The following is a 9,577-nucleotide window of genomic DNA, read 5'->3' as shown; positions in this document are numbered from 1 at the left end:
TAAAGTGAGTAAACCTATAGTTAGTCAGACTTTTGAGTAACCATTTGTCAAAATCAGAGTAGCTTGTACTCAGTTCTGATTTGCGGTAAAAAAGCATATCTGAGTAAATATAAAATTGAGCGTTTTTCGAAATGAGTAATTAATTAATTTTATATTGAATTGAAATTAAAAATTAATGAAAAATTAAAACGATAGAACAAACAATTTTATTAAAATATAAAAGAGGAGACGTACATTTATATTTAAAAAACAATGTTTTCGGTGTGACGAGGCTGGTGACCGACGCTCTTCAGCGATGTCTAAAAATGTTGCATGGCATTATCATGGCAATATGAGTGAGCACAGGGATCCCAATGTCCTTCAGAAAACGCTGATGTTCCATCTGCATTTCTATGCTGTCCACTACGTCCGATGTAACATCCCACATCAACATTTCCTAGATAGGCCTATTGTTTTTTGATAGGATTGAATAAGGTGCTTTTATGTTCAAATACTTCATTTTTCTTACCTTTCCAATTTACGAAACGAATCCTTATCTATACCTCTGCAGCCACTTGATTCATTTCTTTATTCTAAATTTTCAAAACTTCAAAGGGAAATCGGAAGTTTAATCTCACCAACAAAAATTTTCACTTTTGTTACAAGTATTTGACATAAGCATGGTGAGTAACATTTTTGTGCAGGATTACTCAGAAATGAGTAAACAATGTTTTTAGACAAACAGAGGAGAAGTTACTCACTTTGCTCAATCAATGTTACTCAGATTTTGACATTTTGTACAAAAATACCAAACTGAGTAGAAGTTACTCACTTTTGAGTAACATTGAGCGAGCGTGAAGGTCAAAAATCCAAACGCACCCGTATACACGATTTTAAATTTGCTCACGGCGAATGAGAACGACCCAAATTTGGGTTTAGTTCACTCATAATCGCCAAAAGTGCAGGAACTCAGCGATGAGTAAATTTGCCTCATGTTTTCCCAGGTTTTTCCAGGGAAAAAATCCCGAATTTGATAAAAGTAAAGATTGGATTCACTCAATCTATTGGTACCGAGATTGGTACTACTCCGAGACTAAATAAAATTTTCGTCAATTTCCTCATTTTCGTCAATTTCCTCATTTTCCGGCAGATTTTTTAGGTTTTCCACAGGAAACCATGAGACAAATTTAACTCATCGCTGCATTCCTGCACTTTTGGCGGTTATGAGTGAACTAAACTCAAATTTGGGTCGTTCTCATTCGCCGAGCTCACTGCTTTACTAGCCTATTGGTCCCAAGCAAATCGATTAACCTACAAGGCATTTTACGAGACGTTTCAAGTCAGCTGTTTTTTTTTCTGTTTCCCTATTTTGACGTTTACCAGTGGGCCGATTTGTTGACATACCACGACCAAAATCAAAACAAAAACATCTGACGTAAACAATAACAATTCCTCGAGCGCGTTCGAGTGGCCCGCCAGGAACTGTCATCAAGACGTCACGTAAAATAGAGTCGGTGTATAATGAGTCACGCCAAGAGTGAAGCCAAGTCTACCTATTGAACTGTCAAACCGGCTACCTATCGTGCAAAGTAAACAAACATTACGATGCTATGAAAGGTCCACGAAAGGTATTGCAATAAAATTTAAAACATAATTGAAGAAATGATCATAAACACGCAGTGAACATTAAATTGTCATGGGATATGTTTGGTAACGATCAGTAATGAGAATTTCTACTATTTTTTGTTAAGATGATTGGACAAAATCACTGATATAATGATTTACAACAGCTGCTATATTTTTTAGCTCGCTAGAAGTCATTTGAAGTTGATGTAGCAGTCCTCTGTTGCCAAGTGAAAAGAAAGGGAATCTTTCGAAAACCGTGATGCGAGTTCAACTGTTTTTCTCTTGGCGTGACTCATTATACACCGACTCTAACGTAAAATAGCTTACACTCAAAAAATATTGAAATCTAAATAGTATAAAAGTTACGCTAAATCGCAACTCTCCGTACCGACGCAAAGGTCGGTATAAAGGGAGAGAATGCAAACTTAGTATAAAAATAGTTTATGGGTGCCATCGTATAAAATCGAAATATACTTACAATGCAAAGATATGGTTTATTCGAGAGAATGTATTTTCCACTTCTTTATTTTATTTATGGTAAATATTATTCTTTTCAAACAAAATTAAAATTGTCCCAGAAGGTTTTTTATTTATTTTATTTTTTATGAATATTATTTAAAGCGAGATTTAAAGATACTTACGATTTTGATGTTCATTAGGATGAACTCGTGATCACGCTGCCCAGCAGATCACAGGCGCAGTAGAAACAACAATCAATACGAAACTAACGATTTTAAATTGGCTCACTACTTGACCTGTTGGTCTCAAGCAAACGATTAACGTACCCCATTATAGTCGAAATTCTAGTACTACACAATGTTTGTTTTGATTAGCTATGAAAGTTTGACAGATAAAATGAGGGGTTAGTGGATTTTCCTATGTTTCGAGGGGTGAATCGATTAGCTTGGGACCGAAGAGAGTACCAGAGCTGCGCCAAAAAGATGAGCACGTTTCTTCGGGACCTTCTACTCTTGGAGTTGCCTCTGTGTTGAAAATCCGCCGGGACGAAGCTCTTCACCAGCACGAAGCTCCGAATAGAATCCAGGTGTTCTTTTTCCTATCAGTTTAGTAAACACTGATCGAATTCCACTCCGTTATTCTGACTTAGTATAATTTTGACGAAAATTTTAATCGAACCAATGATAAATTTTGAAAAACCATAAAATGCAGGGATCAATGTAATTCAAGCTGATGTATGAAATAATGATGTAATAGCAGAAAGCAGATACAATATTACATCAATGGATGTAATTTCGTCCGCAAAATCGAAGTACATCGTACAACGTTATATCAACAATCAATACGAAACTAACGATTTTAAATTGGCTCACCACTTTAGTAGCCTATTGGTCCCAAGCAAACGATTAACGTACCCTATTCTAGTTGAAATTCTATTACTACACTATGTTTGTTTTGATTTGCTATGAAAGTTTGACAGATAACATCAGGGGTGTGTGGATTCATGCAGAACATGCAGGGGTGAGTGAAATAGCTTGGGACTGCTTGGGACCGTTGTTCTGGTACTGAGTGAGCCAAAAATAATAATGATTTTCTTCGGGAGCCAGTGGTCTTAGAGTTACCTCTATGGTTATATTACACAACCTATGGATTGACCTGGTTGCAGCAGTTTAGATGTAATATTCAACAATTTTTTTTTGTGTAGCTAAGTTTTAGAAAAAAATAAATCATAATCAATGTCCGGTGTCTCGCATGCTTGCTTCATATACTGATTTTTGTTTTTCTTCCCTTGATTTGTTTCCCGTGCAGAGCACCAATGCTACACCAGGGAGGTAGCTTCCACACCTGGACCCTACCTATCGACCCATCAACTCATGAACCGGGGACCAACGGCTTCACTTCCCTTCCGAAGGAAGGCGTGATCCTCGGCGCGATCAGAGATGTTATGCCTCAGAACATCCCGGCAGCGTCGACTGGGATTGAACCCAGGCCTGCTGGGGTGAGAGGTAATCACGCTTACCACTACACCACCGTTGCCGCTACTGATTTTTGTTGATGGCATTTCATTTTTTAATAAAATAGTCTCGTGTTTCATAGAGACTTTAAAGTTGTTGAAAAGGAGTTCCGTTGGAACTTTGTTGCGGCCATGTTTGCTCAACAAACAATTTGAGCTGAATAATAGCAGAATAAGCCATTTTTTAGCTGAAGAAGTATATGTTTACCTGAATAAGCTCTTATTTTGGTTGCAAAGTTTGTTGGGTAATAACGACTTGGGCGTGCTTAAAAAACTAACTCCAAGCTGATGACAGACCTTTTTAGAAACTTTCAAGTTGCTAAGAAGTTCCATAGGGAACTTTTAAGATACTTTAAAGTTGATAAGAAGTTCCGCTGGGAACTTTTTCGGAACTTTGTAGTGACCAAGTTCCTAAGAATCCACCTTAAGTTCAAATAAAGCTCCTACCGAACTTTCTTGATGTTTTAGAAGCTAGAGAAAGCACCCGGCTGCACAAAGTACCCATGCGTACTCATATCAACTTGAAGTCTGTCATCACACTGATAAAACAGCAAAGATTTTATTTATGTGATTTCACACATAGCTTTCATAAAAAACCCCACACGTTAATTTTATAAACATCATATACACGATATGTATTCTACATATACCAAGTATGTGTATCTCAAATAAACGTCATGTTTTGTGACACATGGCAAAAAAATATGTGTGGTACACATAAAAATATATGGAGACTGGAAAATTTTACGAAGAACTTTAACAAGTAGAGCGATGGGGTCAGGTGGAACGGGAAGCAAGTGGATTAATTTGCCAATGACGGCAAGGCTGAAAACATGGTCACAACAAAGTTCCGAACAAGTTCCCAGCGGAAGTTCTTACCAACTTTAAAGTATCTTAAAAGTTCCCTGCGGAACTTCTTAGCAACCTGAAAGTTTCTAAAAAGTTCTGTCATATGAAGCAATTCGCATCCATCTTTATTAGTAACAAAATTTAATGTACGTAAATGTGAAATGATCAGTGGCTCAAATAAGTCATTATTATATATTTATGCAGTGCATCAATATTGTATCAAAAAAAAACTTAAGAGCAATTTCCTGGATTCGAACCCGTGTATTCGGCATGCAATCTACGAACGCTAACCACTGCGCCACAAGTATATTGGAATACCATGCAGGCAAACACTAATTTAAAATTCATCAAGGTATCGTATTCAAGTCAGTCAGCTGTCACTGAAAAATACAACAACAGATAAACAGACATAACACATTGAATATTTCTCACTGTAAAACATCGCCGCTAAAACATTACCGCCATCTATTCAGTACACTGTAGTGGGCCATACGCTGAACAGATAGCGGTAGTGTGTAAACGGCAAACGCAAGAGAATTGAATATAAGCGCCACAGATGGCGGTACTACCAACAATCAATACGAAACTAACGATTTTAAATTGGTTCACTACTTGACTAGCCTATGGGTCCCAAGCAAATCGATTAACGTACCTCATTCTAGTATAAATTCCAGTACTACACTATGTTTGTTTTGATTCGCTATGAAAGTTTGACAGATAAAATGAGGGGTTAGTGGATTTTCCTATGTTTGAGGGGTGCATCGATTAGCTTGGGATCGAAGATAGTACCAGAGCTGAACCAAAAAGTTGAGCACGTTTATTTGGGACCTTCTGGTCTTAGAGTTAAGGCCCAAACGCAATGTGGACGGAAGCGGGACGGAAACGGAAAGTTTGACAGTTGTCACAAATGACATCAAGATGCCTAACCGAAGTCGATTTGGTTCTAACAAGTTTTCAATCCGACAAGTTGGCTTCCTCAGATCGGGGTTTTCCACTGCTGTTGCCGTACCGCTTCCGCTGTCATTGCGCTTGGGCCTGTACCTCTATGGTACTACCAACTACGATTCTTTTAAATTGTCCGCTAAATGCTTGATCGATGAACAACTTGCGATAGTTATGTCTGTTTGTCTGTGCTACAACAGTAGGCGGGACAACAGCCCACTTTAGACTCTGAACCATTTGGTGGATTTTTTTAACTTTTGGCTAAAATTTGACAGATGGAAAGTTATTGATTAACCCTGCTATCCGAGCGTGGTTATTTCTGACAGACAAGAAGTTAAATTTTGACAACCTTGGCTCGAAAACCGGTCGATCGACAGCACGGGGATTTTCGAACATAGAAAATAACTTTCAAAATGTCACTTCGACAGTGAGCATGCATAAGGGTGAATACGCGATGATCGATAGATTTTCTCTTTACATTGCTACAGCTACAGCTAAGCGAAACAATTTTCTAGAATTTGTTCAATGCAGAGTAGTAACAAGTTGTATAGGCTATCAAAAACAACAGCAAACGCACCGAGAAACGTTAAATCTAGCGGAGTTATTAACAAAAGAGAAAATCGACGAAGAGAATCGATCATTGCGTATAGGCCCTTATGCATGCTCACTGTCGACTTGAAAGGTTAAGACTGCTCGAATTTCTTATCAGTAGTCATCTCGCTTTTGCTCATAAAGGGTGTCCACGATGAAATTGCCACACACGCCACGAGCTGTCTTCGGGCGCGGACGCATTTGCATTTTGGTCCGCAAGTAATTTGTATATATATATATATTTTTTTTTTTTTTTACACTTCGACAACGACGCGTGTGGGTCTCGCTGGCCATTTGTACCTTATAGTATCGCGTCGAATATTTAAAACATAAGCAGTTATGCCGTGCGGTGTAATATCATGCAGCATCAACGACGACCGCTTTCTATGGAAGTGCGAATTTTGCAACAAAAAATACCATGCTGCCTGTGTCGGAGTACAGCGACAACGGGAGCATTTCATCACGGCATTCATGGTGCCTATGTGTGCTGACTGCCAGCACATTTTACGGAAGGAAGCCGACGTGAGGAAGCTGCTTCATCAACAGGAGCAACTTGTGGAAGCAATCCACTCTCAAACGGACGCGAACCACCGCATTGCTGCTGACCTAAAAAAATTCTGCTTAGTATCAGAATTATTCGACAGCATTGAGCACCTGCTAAATGACGTAAAAGAAACGTTGGCAGTAATAAATAAAAACAATAATAACATGTGCAGCGCGGTCGGCCAGCATATGAAAACGTGTGATTCACAAGCGCACGCGACAATAACCGGCATCAACGAATCAAATTCGTTGATGTCACAAAAAATTACAAAATTACTTGACGAACGGCTATCAAGCTTATCTAATGACATGGCACTTTCAATAAAAGGGGCCGAATCATCACCTCATCATCATCATCTAGAGCCGAAACTTCTGGAAATTCTTGAGGAAGTGAAATTTGTATCTGGGGCTGTTTCTAGTCTTCAGATAAATGCTGCAGAACCTCATCAGAAGACCTTGGAGGAAGAGTTAGCTGAAAGTCCTCCAGTACACAAAAATACAATATCTCCAAAAACTGACCATTCATCTCCTGGATGGCGGTTTTTAGGCAACAAATGGCACTGGAAGCAGGACTGGTCTAAATTTGACGCAAAACAACGGACTCGCAGGTTGCAGGAAAAAGCTGCTGAAAAATCCAAACGCAGCAGAAAACGACGAAAACAACAACAAATCCACACCAGCAGTACCAAAAACATCATCCAAGGAAATGAATACAGCCGCGCCAAGGGATCGGACAAGCAACTACTGGCCACAGCGAAAGTACAATTTGCTGGTCCGCCATTGACCACCGACCACCCAATTGCAGCCCTCTCGGTCCCAAAATTCATCAACTTCAGGAAGGGTGAAACCATCAACCAATACCGGACAGAAAAGCAGGTACAACACAACAACAAGACTGAAACGCCGTCATCATTGCAATCAAATACAAATACATCAAATCAAACATCTGGATGGTCACTCGACCCTATGCGCCCACCCATCGTAAGCTTGACGCAGCAATCAGCTGATGGGGACGGGCGTTTCCTGAAAGCACGACTACGGGACACAAAAATAATGTACATCGTTCGCCTTTATTTGGCATATATGCATGACAAGGAGCCATCGTTTTGCCATGAAGGAATGACCACTACTAGCATCAAAATTAATTTGGCATCCGAAGGACTACCGACTTCAGCGGAGGAACTTAGGAAAATCTTTTTCGAGGTGCATGAAGAACATGGTGTACCAAAACAGGCGGCATCTGACGATTTGGAATCCTATCGGCGTCATCTTAACAACCAGAGGATCCAACACCTGCAGCGTATAAGGGAAAGCGCCGACAAATTTCACAACCCGAATTTTCGGAAGCAATGACTCCTTTCGACGAGAAAGAGGTAAATAATAATACCAATGAAAATATTTTATCAACCGACTTACTTCCAAAAATCTCTTCACATAAACAGAATGCGACTGAAATTTTGATTTACTGTCAAAATTTCAATCGCATGAAAAGCCCAGCTAAAATGAAGGAAATCTACCAAAATTTATTATGCTCATCCTTCTCGGTCATTCTGGCAACTGAAACAAGCTGGGACGAAAGCGTGAAAAGTGAAGAAATCTTTGGAAATGCTTTTAATGTATTCAGAGACGACAGAAATTTTCATGCAACTCAGAAGAAGTCAGGCGGTGGAGTCCTTATAGCTCTTTCGGCCAATTTTAACTCAGAAATTATCTTTACACCAAAATTTACAGAATTTGAGCATATTTGGGTGAAATCACACATTGCCGGTGAAACGCACGTGTTCGCCTCAGTGTATTTTCCACCAGACCATGCTCATAAAAGCACTTATGAAGCCTTCTTCCAAAGTGCTGAACAAATTCTATCTGAGCTTCCTCCTGAGGTTAAAGTTCACATCTATGGAGACTTTAATCAACGCCATGCTGACTTCATTCTGGACTCTGAAAATGAATGTATCTTACTCCCAGTCGTTGGGGATAATGAAACATTGCAGTTCATTTTTGACAAAACTGCTAATTTAGGACTGAACCAAATTAACCACATCAAAAATCAACAAAATTGCTATTTGGACTTTTTACTAACGAATATTTATGAAGATTTCTGTGTGACCGAATCATTAAACCCATTGTGGAAAAACGAAGCGTTTCACACAGCAATTGAATATTCTTTATTTGTACACGAATACCAAAGACCCAACGACTGCGAATACGAGGAAGTCTTTGAATACAAATTAGCAGACTACGAAAAAATCAAACATAAATTAAACAGCGTCAATTGGCAAATAATTCTAAGGAATGAAGGAAATGTCGAAACTGCTGTAGACATCTTCTACCAAATTTTATCAGGAATAATTTTGGAAGAAATACCTTTGAAGAAAAAAAGACGCTACAGAAGCACAAAAAATCCAGTCTGGTATAACAGACAAATAAAAAACTTAAAAAATCGAAAACAGAAAGCACATAAACATTACAAAAAACACAATAATAGTGAAAATTTGGCTATCTATTTGGACTTATGCGATCAACTAGATTTAGCCATCAGTAATGCATTTGAAGAATTTAATTCAAAAACTGAACTTGAAATAAAGTCCTGCCCAAAGAACTTCTTTAATTACGTAAAAACCAAATTAAAATCTGACAATTTTCCATCAATAATGCATCTTGACGAACGTGTCGGGGATAGCTCGGAAAAAAATTGTAAGCTTTTTGCAATTTTTTTTCAAGAAATCTATACGACATTTTCCGATGTAGATCGCGACCGCGATTATTTTGCATTTCATCCAGAATTTTCAAGGGACATTGGCGTCAATCAACTTCAAGTGCAGGATATTTTGCAGGCTTTAAAGAATTTAGACGCCTCAAAAGGTCCTGGACCTGACGGAATTCCTCCAGTATTTTTAAAAAGTCTAGCAATGGAACTCACTGCTCCATTGTTTTGGCTTTTTAATATGTCACTGGAATCCGGAACCTTCCCAAAAATATGGAAAAGCTCATTTTTAGTACCTATTTTTAAATCTGGCCGAAAATCTGACGTACGTAATTATCGTGGAATAGCCATTATCTCTTGCATTCCAAAGC

Source organism: Ochlerotatus camptorhynchus, unplaced genomic scaffold, assembly GCF_037179485.1.
Source record: "Ochlerotatus camptorhynchus isolate MF236.1 unplaced genomic scaffold, CSIRO-AGI_Acam_v1.1 ptg000443l, whole genome shotgun sequence".
Taxonomy (NCBI): Eukaryota; Metazoa; Arthropoda; class Insecta; order Diptera; family Culicidae; genus Ochlerotatus; species Ochlerotatus camptorhynchus.
This window is presented reverse-complemented; position numbering follows the sequence as displayed.